Source organism: Lontra canadensis, unplaced genomic scaffold (assembly GCF_010015895.1).
Source record: "Lontra canadensis isolate GAN:19392208 unplaced genomic scaffold, GSC_riverotter_1.0 scaffold131, whole genome shotgun sequence".
Classification (NCBI taxonomy): domain Eukaryota; kingdom Metazoa; phylum Chordata; class Mammalia; order Carnivora; family Mustelidae; genus Lontra; species Lontra canadensis.
This window is the reverse complement of record NW_022631125.1, coordinates 213038-229745: the sequence shown is the minus strand read 5'-3', so window position 1 is coordinate 229745 and position 16708 is coordinate 213038.

Genomic DNA, 16708 nt, shown 5'->3' with positions numbered 1-16708 from the left:
GGTGTCTGCCTTTCCCGGTGACTTGGCTCCTCCCCGCTACGGGTGCAGCTGTGGAATCTGCGGGGTTGGTTTGGATTTCGTTCTAACAATTGCACAGATGCTGAGCACCTGCTGGGTAGAAGCCTGGCGCCTCCGGGAGGACCTGCTCTCCAAGCAGGAGTGCCAGATAAAATACAAGACGCCTAGGTAAATTTGAATTTCAGATGAACCGCGAATGCTTTTTGGTATAAATATGTCGTGAATATTTCATGGGGCATGCTTATACTTAAAAAGTATTCGTGGTTCATCTGAAATTCACATGTGACTGGGCGTCCTATATCTTGATTTGCTAAATCTGGTAACCCTATCTCCTAAGACTCTCCTATCCACCAGGAGTGACAGAACAAGAACATTAATTACTTCCTTCATCCATTTGCTCAGTGATAGGTGAGGACTAGACCTCCTATTTAGATCTTCTCTTCTGACTTTCAAGGGTTTTTTGCCTATAACATTTTCTTAAATTTAAATTTTAGTTAACATACAGTGCAACATTGGTTTCTGGAAATAGGATTCAGTGATTCATCACTTACATATAATAACCAGTGCTCATCATGTGTTTTTGGACTAGCATTGTTGGGGTCCAGAACCGTGGCCGAGAAAGAATTCGTGAGACCTCTTTGGTGCAAAAAGGTGCTTTTATTGAAGCACCAAACAGGACTGGTCGGGAGAAAGAGCAGCTGCCCTGGGATTGTGAGGAGCAACCGATTACATACTATGAAGTTGGGGGAGGTAAAGAGATGGGAAATTCCAAAAAGGATTTTCATATGCAAAAGAAGACTCACAGGATACTGAAGGCCTTTCTATTGTCAAGCTAAGGTAGTTTTCCCCTTTAGCAAGGCATTAACATTAAGACAGTAGGGAGCTTCCTGGAGGAACGTTACACTTGGCCTGCCTCAAGTATTTGTCCATAGGCTGCAGGTTATAAGGACCTTTAATTTTATCTACATTTCCTTCTGCCATTGTCTCCCACATCAGACACAAGTTTTTTGCCTATGATATTAAGCAAGAAGTGACACTGCGTAGCATCTAAGATCAGAAAAGGATGCCCCCGCCCAAGACCTTGAAAGATGTTCATGGTTTCAATATGCAGGTATAAGAGAAGGGGTGGTTCTGGCAGGTAAGCAAAAACTGTAAGGTGCACCATGGAGAAAGCCTGAGGTTGAACAGTAACTGTTAAATTTAACCAAAGAAGAGATCATATGGGGGAGGGGCACATAGGGCTAAAATGTTCAATTAGGGACATGTTTATTGAGAATGTTAAATGTTAAATAAAAGAACTACACATCAACTGACAGGAAATGGGGAGCCAATGAAGGTTTTGAGCTTTGTAAAGTGCACAAATGCCAAGACAGACTTGTTGGGTCGGGGTGGGGGGGGTGCCCTACTGTTTACATAGTTTCTGATCTCCATTTTCTTCTTAGGATGAATTGAAGGAGAAAATAAGAGATGGCTTGAAAGCAGTGATCCCAGGAGTTTCTCAGGTAGCAGTCCTATGCCAGGAAAAACTTGCCCAACTCAAAACAGGAATCAGAATGTTATGCCCCAATAATGGGTCCGTGATTAAAGGAGCGAGACTGATACGAAGCGAAGGTCAAGCAAAGCTTTATTTCCTGCCAAGCATCAAGAATCTAACTGAACGTTCGGGGCCGCACCTCTTACAAGAGAGGGCGACCCTTCTCTGTTTCACAGTCTAGCTTTTAAGGGCAAAGGCCATGCGGTCGGGCCTGGCCACGCACAGGTGGCCAATGAGATTGTAACACACACAGGAAACTCCACAGTGATGCTAGGTGACCAGTTGAGTTACAATTTACCCTAGTAGACATTTGAACCAGCCTATTACACCTTGATTGGGATTGGAGCCCAAAAGGCTCCCAAAGGGCGGGGCCCATACTCCTTGGTAACCAGGGTGACAGTATGCATCCCCCCACTGATCAGATGTCTCCACCTGGCCTGACCCATCTTTGTATCTGGGCTTTGTTACCTAAAGCTGGTTTCCGGGACTTGTCTCCAAGTAAATCCCCTGGGGGAAGGGGAGCAGGGACAGTTTCTAAATAGGTCCTTACAAGAACACTCCCCAAATACTCAGTTTTGAACTTTCTAGAATGCACTATTCTTACCAAAGCCACTCTCAATTTATGGAATGGAATCTGGATCTCCTCATTCAACTTCAGAAAACTCTTGACTCTCAAATTTGCATTCTTTCAAAGGAGAATTTGCACAAATGTGACTTTTTCGTAAGTTTTAATTTAAGTAATCTCTACACCCAATGTGGGGCTCGAACTCACAACCACGAGATCAAGAGTTGCCTGCTCTTCCGACTGAACCAGCCAGGTGTCTCTGTACAAATGTGACTTTAAAGAAATCTGAAAGGGAAATAAATATTTTTAAAAAGGGGGGTGGGGCACCTGGGTGGCTCAGTGCTTAAGCCTCCGGCTCGGGTCATGATCCCAGGATCCTGGGATGGAACCTCGCATTGGGCTCCCCGCTCAGTGGGGAGCCTGCTTCTCCCTCTCCCACTCCCCCTGCTTGTGTTCCCTCCCTTGCTGTGTCTCTCTCTGTCAAATAAAATTCTTTAAAAAAAAAAAAAATCTGAAAGGGGAAGAGATAATTTTCCATTAGGAATGTGAAATTATTAGATTACCAGAAAAGTCTAAAGTAGCCTCAACTCTGAAATGACTGGCTTGGGGGGGGCGGGTCAATAAAAATTTAATAATTTTTTTAGAAATTCATTTTTAAGAAAGATGGAGTCATTTCTCTTTATATCAACTAAAATTTTATTTTTCGTCCATCTTGCTGCATATCCTAAAACAGATTCTAAACCAAAGGCCCTGAGTTTGTCTAAATAAACCTTATTTGGGGCATAATCAGCTAAAAGTGGAGCAGACCTCCCACCATTTCATCCAGCCTAAAGAAACAGGAAATGGAGTGGATTTTTCTATTCTTGAAAGAGTTCTAGAACATTCTTATTTCCTTTAAATTGAAGAAGACCAAAAATACTATAGATGGAACATAAAATCCCTCTTTTTTCCCCTCCCCACAAGAAAACCTCAAAGTCTCTTCTATACTCTGTGTCTTGAGACAGGGCCCTTTTTTGAGCTAGGGGTGATTATCTTAGCCTTTAAATCTAACCCCCCCCCTTTCCTCGGAGGTCTCCAAGGGGCATCACTGCTCCTTATAGCCTTGGAATTCAGCAAGATAAACATTGTAGGAAGCTTTCTCTTTGTTTCATAGATTGAGAGTATTGAAACCTGGGGAAGGGCATGTGTACTCAAGGTCACGTTTTGAATTGTCCTCAATTCTGCTTCTTGTATGTAGCCCTCCTGATTCGGATCTTTAGCGCTCAGCAAACAATCAGTGATGTGAGTGTGGTTAACTTTCTCATGGAAGCATTTAGAGGTGGATATGTGTGTGGCGGGATAATATATGAACTAATGACCCACATTTAGCTTAAAAGAAGCCTCCTTCTCCACCTTCCTCACACCTCTCCTCCCTAACCAAATAGCCAAGACTCCTGTCATTCACTGCCCCGTGGGGAGATTCTCAAAGAAGTAGGAAACAATGTTGTCAAATTCTTGGCTCTTGAGTTTTAAGAGGAGAGGTCCAGAGACAAGATTTGAAAGAATACACAGTTCTGTTTTTTTCCCTAATTTTACCCCCCTCCCCTCACCCCATGAATTCCAGCAGTAAATTCTGAGTAATCCCAGAGGCAGCACTGAGATGGCTTGGTCCCCACCAATCAGCCATCAGGGAGCTCTGTGGAGGTCAAGATCATGCCACGCCCCCAGCCCAGGCAGCAGCCTCTCAATTAAGATTAAGAATTTCTGGGGCACCTGGGTGGCTCAGTGGTTTAAAGCCTCTGCCTTCAACTCAAGTCATGATCCCAGGGTCCTGGGATGGAGCCTTGGGTCCAGCTCTCTGCTCAGCGGGGAGCCTGCTTCTGCCTGCCTCTCTGCCTACTTGTGATCTCTCTCTGTCAAATAAATAAATGAAATGCTTTTAAAAAAAAGATTAAGAATTTCTTTTTAAGGGTGCCTGGCTGTCTCAGTTGGAAGAGGGTGCGATTCTTCATCTTGGAGTCATGAGTTCGAGCCCCACAATGGGTGTAGGGATTGTTTATATTAAAAAAAAAAAAAAACACAACTTACTAAAAGGAGCACCTGGGTGGCTCAATCGGTTAAGCGTCTCACTTTGGCTCAAGGTCGTGATCCTGAGGTCCTGGGATTGAGTCCTGCATCGGGCTTCCTGCTGAGTAGGGAGCCTGCTTCTCCCTCTCCCTCTGCTGCTCCCCTGCTTGTGCTCTTTCTCAAGTAAATAAATAAAATCTTAAAAAAAAAAAAAAACTTAAAAAAAAAAGAATTTCTTTTCAAAAGATGCCATATACAGAATGGAGAAGTTGGGGGGGGGCGGTGAGGGAAGAGTAACTCTACAGTGGAGAAAACTGACAAACACGACCTCAGCCAGATGATCAAGGCCAATGTCACTAGTGACAAACGATGTCAATATTGTGTAGTCTTGATATTATGTGATAAGAACAGCACTTTACTCTATGGCCTACCTCCCCAAACCCATAACCCCAGTCTAATCATGAGAAAAACATCAGACAAATCCCAATCGAGGGACATCCTACAAAATAACCGATGAGAAGTATATAGAGGGAGCTTTTAAGCAAACGGGCTTGAGCAATGGGATGTGGAAAGTGCCCACAGCAACCCCCTTGCCGAATCCAGACAGGCCCATCAGGCGACCCACCTCAAGATACCCATAGGCCCTAACTGACCAGTGGGCTACTTACAACCAGGCACACTTACCAGAAAAGGAAGAATTCCATGCGTTGCTCTACATCCTCACCTTCCTGCTTTAAAAACAGCCCCACCCATTGCCCCATTGCAGACAGTCTCTCCCCAGCTGTCCTGCCCACGGCTCTCTGGCAGTGTGTTCAATAAACTTCTGTTTCCTTTATTCTGCCTCAGGTACATCTTTCCACCGCCCACACCACCGGCTTCCACCCAATCGTCACCCTACATCTAGGGGCCCCCTCCTGATCGGACAGACATCACATTTAGATACTACAAAGCACTCCTCAAAGCTGTCAAGTTCATCAAAAACAAGAACAGTCTGAGAAACTGTCACAGCCAAGAGAGCTCAAGGAGACGTGACAACTAAACATAATTGTGCGTTCCGGGATGGGATCCTGCAACAGAAAAGGGAAATCTGAAGAGAGTATGGACTCTCCTTAGTAATAGATCAACATTGGTTCATTCATTGTGACAAAGGTGCAATACTAATGTAAGATGTTAATAATAGAGAAAACGGCGTGTGAGGTATCTGGGAACTCTCAAATATTTCAATTTTCCTCTAAATCTCAAACTCTTCTAAAAAGTAAAGTCAATTAAAAAAACATAAAGTAAATGAAAATACAAGCCAAAAACTGGAAAGATAAAAGGTAAGTTGTATCCAAACTATATAAATTATTCCTACAAATCAATAAGAAAAAGTCTGCCTGATAGAAAAATGGGCAACAGATGTGAACAGATACTTTACAGAAGAGGAAATACAAAAGTCCGGTAAATAGATAAGACACTCAACCTCATTAGTGTTAGGGAAATGAAAACTTGAAGAAACCATCAGACGCCACAACACACCACCAGAGGGGCAAAAGTTAAAAGGTCTGACCATACCAACTGTAGGCAAGGGTGTGAATTGACTAAAACGCTTGTAACATGCTGGTAGGAGCATAAATTGGTACAATGATTTTTTTTAAACCTTGCCTAATCTATTAAAGTTGAAGATATACAGGCCCTATGACCCAGCAGTTCCATTCCTTGGAATAAATATGATATGAATATGCGCTTACATGTACCCGAATACAAGTATGAAATGTTCATAACATTTGTTTGCTCACTGGGGCACTTGAGTGGCTCAGCTGATTTCAGCTCAGGTGGTGATCTTAGGGTTGTGGGATCAAGTCCCATGTTGGGCTCCAGGCTCAGGGCGGGGGGGGGGGGGGGGGGGGGCAGGGGCAGAGTCTGTTTCTCTCCCAATCTCTCCCTCTCCCTTCCCCCTCCCCCTCATTGTGCTCTCTCTCTAAAATAAATAATCTTCAAAAAATAAAAAGAGAGAACATTCATTTGCTTACTATTCATAATAGCCCGAAACTGGAAGCCATTTAAATGTTCACTAACAACAGAATGGATAGGGACACCTGGGTGACTCAGTTGGTTAAGCCTCTGCCTTCCCCTCAGGTCATGCTCCGAGGGTCCTGGGATCAAGCCCCGAATTGGGCTCCTTGCTCAGTGGGGAGCTTGCTTCTCTCTCTGCCTGCTACTTCCCCTGCTTGTGCTCTTGCTTGCTCTCTCTCTCTAGCAAATAAATAAAAATCTTGAAAAAACAAAAACAATGGGGCACCTGGGTGGCTCAGTCGGTTGAGCCTCTGCCTTCGGCTCAGATCATGATCCCAGGGTCCTGGGATCGAGCCCCAAGTCAGGCTCTCTGCTCGGTGGGGAGCCTGCTTCCCTCTCTCTCTCTGCCTGCCTCTCTGCCTATTTGTGATCTCTCTCTGTCAAATAAATAAAATATTTTAAAAAAAACCCAAAACAAAACAAAACCAAAAAAACAATAGAATGGATAATAAATCGCAGTATATCCCATACAATGGGATACTATACCACAATGAAAATTAAGAAATGTAAATAATATATATTATATGTCACATATATTACAAATAAATATAAATAAGAAATGAGCAATGTGATTCCATTTATATAAAATTTCCAAGGCAGGCAAAAAGAAAGTATACCGTTTTTTTCTTAAAAGATTTTACTTAGGGACGCCTTGGTAGCTCAATCGGCTAAGTGTCTGCCCTTGGCTCAGATCATGATCCCAGGCTCCTGGGATCCAGTCCTGCATTGAGCTCCTTACTCAGTCGGAGCCTGCTTCTCCCTCTCTCTCTGCCTGTTCTGCCTGCAGCTCTCCCTGCTTCTGCTCTCTCTGACAAATAAACAAAATCTAAAAAAAAAAAAAAAAAGATTTTATTTATTTATTTGAGAGAGAATAAAAAAGAGAGAGAGAGCATGAGCTGGAGGAGAGGCAGAGGGAGAGGGAGAAACAGACTCCCCACCGAGCAGGAGCCAGATGTAAGGTTCCATCCCAGGGCCCTGAGATCATGACCTGAGCTAAAGGCAGACGCCCAGCGCACTGAGCCACCCAGGTGCCCCGAAAGTATATTGTTCAGGTATGTAGCACGGGCGTTCAAAGTATACAGAAAAGCAAGGAAGTGATTACCATAAAAATCCAATAGTGCTTACTTGTGTGGTGGTAGAGAAAGGGATGTGTCTAAAAGGGACATACAAGGGGTGCCTGGGTGGCTCAGTCAGATGTCAACTCTTGACTTTGGCTCAGGTCATGATCCCAAGGTCCTGAGATCGTGTCTTGAGTTGGGCTCTGTGCCTAGTATAGAGTCTGCTTGAGATTCTTTCTCTCCCTCTGCCCCTCCCCCGCTTGCATTTTCTAAATAGATGGATAGATAGATAGATAGATAAATTTTTTGTTTAAAGGGGCACGTACAAGGATTTGGTGATGCTGGCCATTTCTTAATGACCTAGAAGGTGGTTGTTACACTAGTGCTCATTTCATAATTATCCATATTCTGAACAGTGACGTTGTAGGTTTGCATGTTATATTTTACAATAAAAAGGCTTTAAAAATCTAGTTTGCTTTTTTGGATCGTAAGAAGTTGTATCTTTCTCTGACTTGGTAAGAATTATTTGTATGTGATGTCAATGTATGTTTGGAGAATCTTGTGTTTATAAAACATGTCTTTGGTGAGTGTGAAAGTTTCCAAAGAAAGGCCAGAGTTAGGTTGGCATGGTAATGACTGTCTTCCAAGACATCTTAGAGGTGGTATCTATCATGGGAATTTACCACAGGACAGAATCTAGGTCTCGGCTGGCCAGCCCGAGAACCCCAGTTCTGTCAATGTCTCAGAGTGAATCTGATTCCACGATGTCGACCTAAAATAATAAACTCAAAAGACCTTACTGTTGAAAATAGCATTTTGTTCATTCGCAATGAGATATAAGTATGTGGCGGTCTTCATAGTCATGAAAACCTGGTCAGTGTAGTCTCCCCAGAAACGGAAGTGACTCGGGAATCCTAGTTACTTAAAATCAACTTGGTGAGCATACAATCAGAGCAAATATTTAATGCATGGCCCTCTGCTGTAGCCATCTCCACAGCTGGAATGGACTCCCCAGGGCAGGCTGGATATTTGTGTCACACTGTCAGAATGTTGTAATAAGCCACCTTTTTTGGTGTAACTGCACAGACCCTACCTCTCCACTCAGGAGAGCTTCTCACCCCCTTCTGTGGTCCCTACCATGTTTGTTTCCCCTGATTAAACCCTGACTGATGGGAATGCCTGGGTGGCTCAGTCGGTTAAATGTCTGCCTTCGGTTCAGGTCATGATCCCAGAGTCCTGGGATCGAGTTCCGCATCAGGCTCCCTGCTCAGTGGGGAGACTGCTTCTGCCTCTGCCTGCTGTTCTCCCTGCTTGTGCTCACTGTCTTGCTCTCTCTCTCTCTCTGACAAATAAATAAATAAAATCTTTAAACCCTGACTGAGACATGGTGATCTCACTTCTGAGCTTTCGTGGGCACTCACCCTCACTGAGCCACTGAATACTGTCTACAATGACTTTGGATAGTTCTCTTCAACTCCCCCCAAAAAACCTAATCAAAAGCTCTGTGTTCTCTGAATCTATGATGATAGAAGTCAGACCATTGGTTATCTCTGAGGGCGAGGGAGGTAGACTGAAAAAGGGTCTAGGGGAACTTTCTGGGGTGATGGAAACGTTCCATATCTTGATCTGGATGGTGTTTACACGGATGAAAATACAACAAGCTGTTCGCTTTCGATTCATGCGTGTTACATGCAAATTACACTTACCGTATTTTTAGCTTATTCTCAGTTTGCACCTTGCGGATGATCGTATTTAAACCAACGTAAATAGGAGCCATTGTTCATTCAGTTTGTTCATTCACTCACTCATTCATTCCTGAATCCAACGTTGTGCCTTTACAATGTGCTCTGTGAATTCGGCTCTGCTAACTTGGAGCTGAATCTTGGGGAAATAAGCTGAGAATTTGTATCCTGTTTGGGGTGGGGGAAGGGGAAAATGCTTCCTTTCATACGGTTCACCTCCCTGTGAGCAGGGACCCAAGTTCACAGAGCACATTGTAAACACAACACCGGATGGATGGATGAATGAATGAATAAGTGAAGAAATTAACAAATTGATGGCTTCTATTTAGCTATGAAGAGTGAAATGGAGGGAATCTTCTGCTAATGAAGAGATCACAGCAAGTTCAACGTCCAGGTAATTTCAAAGGCAAAAACAGGGCAAGACTGGGGCACCTGGTTGACTCAGTCAGTGGAGCATGCGACTCTTGATCTCTAGGTCATGAGTTCAAGCCCCATCCATGCTGGGGGTAGATATTACTTAAACTAAACAAAACAAGGGCACCTGGGTGGCTCAGTTGGTTGGGCAACTGCCTTCGGCTCAGGTCATGATCCCGGGGTTCCAGGATCGAGTCCCACATCGGACTTGCAGCTCCATGGTGAGTCTGCTTCTCCCTCTGACCTTCTCCTGTCTCATGCTCTCTCTCACTCTCTCTCTCTCAAATAAATAAAGAAAATCTTAAAAACAAAACAAAACAAAAGAGAAAAATACCAGCACAGCACAAGACAATGCCTCAGCGACAAGTGTTTTCAAGACACTCTCTGGAGGGGTGCCTGGGTGGCTTAGTCATTAAGCATCTGCCTTCAGCTCAGGTCATGATCCCGGGTTCCTGGGATCAAGCCCTGGGTCAGGCTCCCTGCTCAGCTGGAAGCCTGCTACTCCCTTTCCCTCTCCCCCTGCTTGTGTTCCTGCTCTCACTCTCTGTCAAATAAATAAATGAAAAAAAACATTTTTTTAATTGCAGAGTTCTCTTTGGTGGGTGAGGGAAAAAAGACAGTCTCTGGAGCTCACAGGAGCTGGCTGGGATGCCTGATCACCTGAACAGACCCTTGGTCCTCTACTTCTCCCATCACCTCCCCTTTTGTCTTTTCTACCTTGCTCAGCCCACTTTGAACCCATGTGCCACCCCTCCTTATTCTTTCTCTTAACTACACCCTGATTCCCTTTCCTCTCTGTCTTCTCTTCCACATGTCGGACCAAACCCTGGTCTGGGAACCATGTGGCTGCCTACCTTCTCTTCCCATCCCGGGCTGCTGACTGGTGCTGTGGAAACTCCCCCGCCCCTAGGATCGGCTCTCAGCTGAGCCCTCCAGCCTGCCTGACCATTCTTTCCCCTGACCTGGTCACTGCCTCCTCCCTCCCTCCCCTCCCTCCACAGCTATTTAAAGCTTCCAGCAATGTCTTTAAGCCCCTATCCGCCCTCCAATCCCTTGGGAGACCACACTGCTAGCACAAGCCAGCCGGTGGGCATCCATCGTTCTGACCATAAGGGGAAAGAGTCTAGACTGTGAAGCGTGAATTGGTCATTACCGACCCATTACCAGCATCAGGAAACCAACGGCGCTGTCTCCTCTCATCACTTCTGCCAGCTACTTCCCCTTCTTTATGAATGCGATGACTTATGAATGAAAAGTCTCCAGTCTCCAGATACCCTCCCTCACCCTCGGGAGGGCCCCACCAAGAACACGGCACACAGCAGCCCGCCGAGTGCCTCGTACTGATCCACTTTCGGTCATTAGTGAGATTAGTGAGAGTGGAAAGGGAAGCGCCTGACCTTGGCTCTGCACTGTTGTGTGCTCACGCCTGGCCTGCCTGGATCTTAAGTTTGCCATGCTAGGTGAGGCGCCAGGGTTGGGGAGAGAAGGGTGGGTCAGACCCAGCCTTATGTTCCTAACCCACTCTGTGTTTGAACGTTTGGGTTGACCCTCTTTCATCCGTTGTCAGGCTGTCTCTCGGTACTTGCTTCAGCCACCCAGCTGCAGTTTGTTGGATCTTTTAAGTACGCTTTTAAAAATTTTTTTTAAAGCTGGGGTGCCTGGATGGCTCAGGTCATGATCTCAGGGTCCTGGGATAGAGCCCCGCATCGGGCTCTCTGCTTGGCGGGGAGCCTGCTTCCCCCTCTCTCTCTGCCTGCCTCTCTGCCTACTTGTGATCTCTCTCTCTGTATCAAATAAATAAATAAAATCTGAAAAAAAAAAGTTTTTAAAGCTTTTCTTTTTAAAGTACTCTCTACACCTAACATGGGACTCAAACTCACAACCCGAGATCAGGAGTCACACACTCTACTGACTGAGCCGGCCAGGCGCCCCAGTACATTTCCTACTTTAGAATAGTTTTAGGTTTACAGACATATTGCAAAAATAGTACAGAGAGATCCCCCATGTCCCATATCCAGTTTCCCCTGTTGTTAACATCTTTTCTTCTTGCTGTATATTTGTCAAAACTGATGAACCAATATGAGCACATTATTATTCACTAAAGCCCATACTCCAGATTCCCTCAGTTCTTACATATTCTAGCTGGAGCTTTGATTTCTTTCCTTCCATCCTCATCTCCTGAATTTGCCTTGACCTAGGCCTGGAGTTCTGCACCTGAGGTCCCTCCCCTCCCCCACCCCTGTACATCCATGCTTCTCTCCTCCTCAGCCCTACCCCCAGCAACGAGGGCACCACCAGGTAGGTGAGCCTGAACCCTGAAAGGCCCCAGGGACCAGCGCTTCTGACCAGCGCTCGTCCCTGCAGCTATCACGGTGTTTCCTGCAACCATTGCGCTCTACCTTCTTGAAATCATGTTAAGTCTAGCCGTATCACGTTCTACCAAACTGGAAACTGTATGTACTTGGCTTCTTCAGAAATCATTTGGTTTCAGGTGACTCATTTACTCACCTTAAGATTGGAACAAAAACAGGGGTCCATTATGGGCAAGACCTCAGGGTTTATAACAGTGTTGGATAAAGAGCTCCTAAGAGCACAGACTCTGTTATTCAACTGCTGTTGGGGGTGGGGTGCACCAGGCTGGCTCAGTCAGAAGATTGTGCAACTGTTGATGGGGGGGCGGGGTGTGAGTTTGAGCTCCACATTGGATGTAGAGATCACTCAAATAAATAAACAAACAAACAAACAAAAAAGGCATCTTTCAACTGCCTGTTGGACAAGTTACTTTACCTTTCAGGGCTCAGTTTCCTCATCTGTAAAATCATGATAATGGTGGTATCAATGCCATACATCAGGTGAGGATCAAGGTTAACACACGCCAAGCACTTAGAACAGTGTTGGGTACACTGAGCACTCAGTCATCCTTAGCTATAATGAATATGATGATGATAGTAACAGTATCTCAAGGAAGAACCAAGTGGTAGGACGAGTATCAGAAACAGGACAGAAAAACAGGAAAGAAGGTTCCTCTCATTTTCATTTAAGGCTACGGGATCTCTCTCTCTCCTGCTCCTCTCTGAGTGATTCCTTCTGCTGTCCTCTGCAGGCTGGGACACAGGTAGAAAATAAAACTTAGTGTCCAGTGTCCCCAAGCTAGAAGACTCAGTGTCAGTGTTCACATTCCAAACTTCTGGAAGAGAGAAACTTTCTGGAAGAGAGATCCCGAGCCCCCATCAGGATCAGGCGACCCCCAGGGGTCCCACAAGTGTGGGCATGTGTGGATGCTTGTGTGGAGCCAATAGATTCTAAGGCTTTCTCTCATAGGCTGAGGGGGGTGGCGGGTTCTCTTAAAAGGGGGTGTAGTAGGGGCACCTGGGTGGCTCAGTTGGTTAAAAGCCTCTGCCTTCGGCTCAGGTCGTGATCTCGGGGTCCTGGGATCGAGCCCCACATCAGGCTCCCTGCTCAACGGGGAGCCTGCTTCTCCCTCTGCCCCTTCCCCTGCTCTCTCTCTCTCTCTCTCTAAATAAATAAAATCTTTAAAAATAAAAAGGGGGGTATGGTAATTATCTATTACCCCTGACAAGTAACCCCCAAACTCAGTGGCATCAAACAACAATGCTCATTTATGATCTGTCGGGGTTTCCGTGGGTCCGGTGTTTGGGAGCAGCTCACCTGGGTGGTACTGGCTTAAGATTTCTCATGCCGTTGGGGTCAGATGGTGGCCAGAGGCTGTATCTCATCAAAAGCTTCTACATTCGCCTGTCTGGCACCTGGGCTGGGAAGACTCAAACAGCTGGGGGCTGGGCCAGCTGGAGTATATGGGACATCTTTCTATTTCTGCATGGTCTCCCCACATGGACATTCCAGCATGGCAGCTTCAGGGTAACCAGCTGTCCTATACGGGGACTCAGGACTCCAAGGCTTAAGCATGTGTCCTAAAAAGGAGACAAAGCCAGATGGAAGCCCAATCACCTTCTAGAATCTGGCTTCAGAAGGCCACTGAACATCACCTCTTTGCTTGCTGGCTTGGACAAGGCAATAGAAAGATCTGCCCATGTGTGAGGGGAGGGAACATAGACCCCCCTCCCCCCACAACACACCACCTGTCAGTGGATGCCTGTTGAAGTCACATTGGACGAAGAGCCCGTGGGCTGGGATATTTATTGGCCTGGCCGTCTTTGGAAAATATGACCTGCCACATGGGATTTGCGTACAGATTAGGGCACAATGGTTGTCACATCTAATATAATACCTTCCCATGTCTTCTACCCAAGAATATATTATAAACATTTCTCTACATAATTATTCTTCTACAACATCCTTTTAGAAGAAGTGTGCATTTTAAAAATTCATGTAATCAGCTACATACTCATTGTAAAAAATTCAAAATAGAGAAATGCATAAAGAAAAAAGTAGATGGTTTCCTCTTCTCTTCCCTCTAATTATACTCCCTAGGGGTAACAATAGGTTTTATGCCTTTCTACCCTTTCTTCTCTCTCTCTGTCTCTTTAAGAAAGATTTATTTATTTATTTTAGATAAAGCAAAAGAGAGAGGGGAACAGGGGCAGAGAGAGAGAGAGAGACAGTCTCAAGCAGACTCAGTGCTGAGCGTGGAGCCCAACGGGGGGCTCAATCTCACGACCCTGAGATCATGACCTGACCTGAAACCAAGAGTCAGTCGCTTAACCAGCTGCGCCAAATGGAGGGGGCGTATCTCTCTCTTATCTCTCTTTCTCTCTCTTTCTATCTCTCAACGATTTTATTGTTTTAAGTAATCTGTACACCCAACATGGGGCTCAAGCTGACAACCCTGAGATCAAGAGTTGCGTACCCTACCCACTGGGCCAGCTGGGTGTCGCTGTATCATACTTTACATACAGACAGAGTGTTATGAATGTGTCTGCTGTTTAGTTTAAGCTCTGCTTTTCAAAACGGGCTCTAATTGTTGGATCGAGAAGTGTTCAAGGTACACAGATCGGCTGAACTATATTTTTGAGACATTTCTCATACTTGCACAAATAGGGAAGTTGAACCTAAGCAGGTGTGCGGCCTGGGCTCAGTGGCACCTAAGGCTTGATGTCTAACGGGGCCTTATTCAGCCATGAATTTGGACATTCTGGTTGCTTGAGCCTGCCTCCAAGGCTAACGGAATCCTGCTTCTAGAATATTCCAGCCTTGGCCTCAAATGAACCTGGAACGCAAGGATGGAGCTGGGACTCCTTTACACACATGGAAGAGGTTGTGCTACTATTGCTGGGTGTGCTGGTTAATATATACCTGGCTGCTTTGGGCCTGAGACTCACTCTCCTTAAAAGCTGGTGGCCAGGGGTGCCTGGGGGGCTCAGTCGGCGAAGCATCTGCCTTCGGCTCAGGTCATGGTCCTAGGATCAAGCCCCGTGTAGGGCTCCCTGCTCAGCAGGGGGTCTCCTTCTCCCTCTGCCTCTGGCCCTTCTTCCCTGCCACCAACCTCAAGACTTTCTCTCTCTCGCTCAACAAAAAAATAGAATGTAACAAAACAAAACAAGCTGGTGGCAAGGTGAAGCATAAATAGGTCCCACATGCCTCGGACTGATGACTGCAGCAAGACAGCCTCATGGGAGTGCCTTGACCTGTCTGGCCGTAGTGAGTTCACAACACTATGGATATACCCCAGTTTAATTTTCCAAACCTGTCTCCACAGACGGTTAAAATATTTCCAATGTTTTGCCTTTACATGAAATGCTGTGGGACCATCCATTTAACAGAACTTTTCAATAATTGTTTATTTCCTTGTGTGGATGCACCCTAATTTACCGATCGAATCTCTTATTTTTTTGTATCTCAGGTTTGGGCAGACTCTAGATCCGAATTCAGATCTGGGTAATGGAGAAGCCCAAGTCTTGCCCAATACTGCTCGACAGAATTTTTGAGAACATGGAACCTGGGCGTGAAGGTGCCAGGAACTGATTGTGGATGTTGCTCTTCTTCCAGCTCCTACGTGGGCATTTCAACCCAGACCTCAATTGACTTTTCACCTCTTGGGGTCCACTTGAAATGACTCTACCCTCGTTACAGGTATGATTTTTTTCTGAACAAACACAAGAAATCCTGTCGTTACAAATCTAATTTTCAAAGCCAGGAAGGTGCAAAGCCCAGACTGTCAGTAAATGGAGTTAAATATAACCTCGTGCACGGAGCAATATATTTAACATCCTAATTAATAATTCAGAGCATCAAATGTAGGGTGGAATGATATTATGTCTGCGCTGCCTGTTTGTGGGAAAATTTGCTACCTTAACTGCATTACAATCACCTTTCACCCACCCACCAAAAGGCAAACCAGAGACATGTGCCAAGAAGGGGCAAGCATATATTCATGACAAAGGGAGGGAATAGCATTATTCTAATATACCAGCTATAACGCTACTGAGTAGGGAAGGGACTTCTTTAAATTCCACTTTCCGAGACAATGGAGATTTTGATGTGGATTTTTGCCTTCATTATAGTGTTTTATAGTCTGTGTTCCTAAGAACTGGGTCAGATTTTGCATTATGTCTGTAATTTATTTTGGAGTGCCTGATATGTACATTCTCAGGCGAGCGGTTTATATAATGTGATGTGAATACCAGAGTTTTTAAGTTCGAAGAGGGTTTGTTGTTTTAATTGAAATAACGACTTGGCCCCTCCTGATAGTACATCCTATACATAGTTCAGTGTAACTTAATTTTTTTTTCCCTCCGTGAATTCCTCTGTGATTTCCCCTCCTGGAGATCTGGTCTTCCCCGCCCCACACAACTCTTCTCCATGGCCCCCAGACAGCTAGAAAGTAAGTTCTATCTTTTCTGATCCTCCGGAGTATTTTATCATTCTTTATCTTATACAGCAGGGTGCCTACTTAGTTAGAATTTTAATTTGTTTCGAGGCAAGAGAAGTTGCTTGTTAAAAGCTGTCTGGGTTCTGTTTATAAGTTTATTCTGTGCGGTGTTATTCATAATTGAAAAAGATGGCAAACAACCCGAGAATCCACCCGTTGAAGACTTTGGGTTAAACAACTTCCAGCATGTTCACACCTTGGAATACTGTGCAGCTGTCATAGGAACAGAAAGCCCCCCGGATTGATTATCAAGATTATACTGTTAAGTGAAAAAAAAAAAAAAATCCAGGAGCTACCGTTTCTGTAAAAAGGAGGGGACTATATAGATGCATGTATATTGGCCCCTACAGACAAACTATTTCTGGAGGAAGCACAAGAAACCGGTAAAACTGGTTGTTTTCCGGAAGGATCTGGGTGACTGAGAGC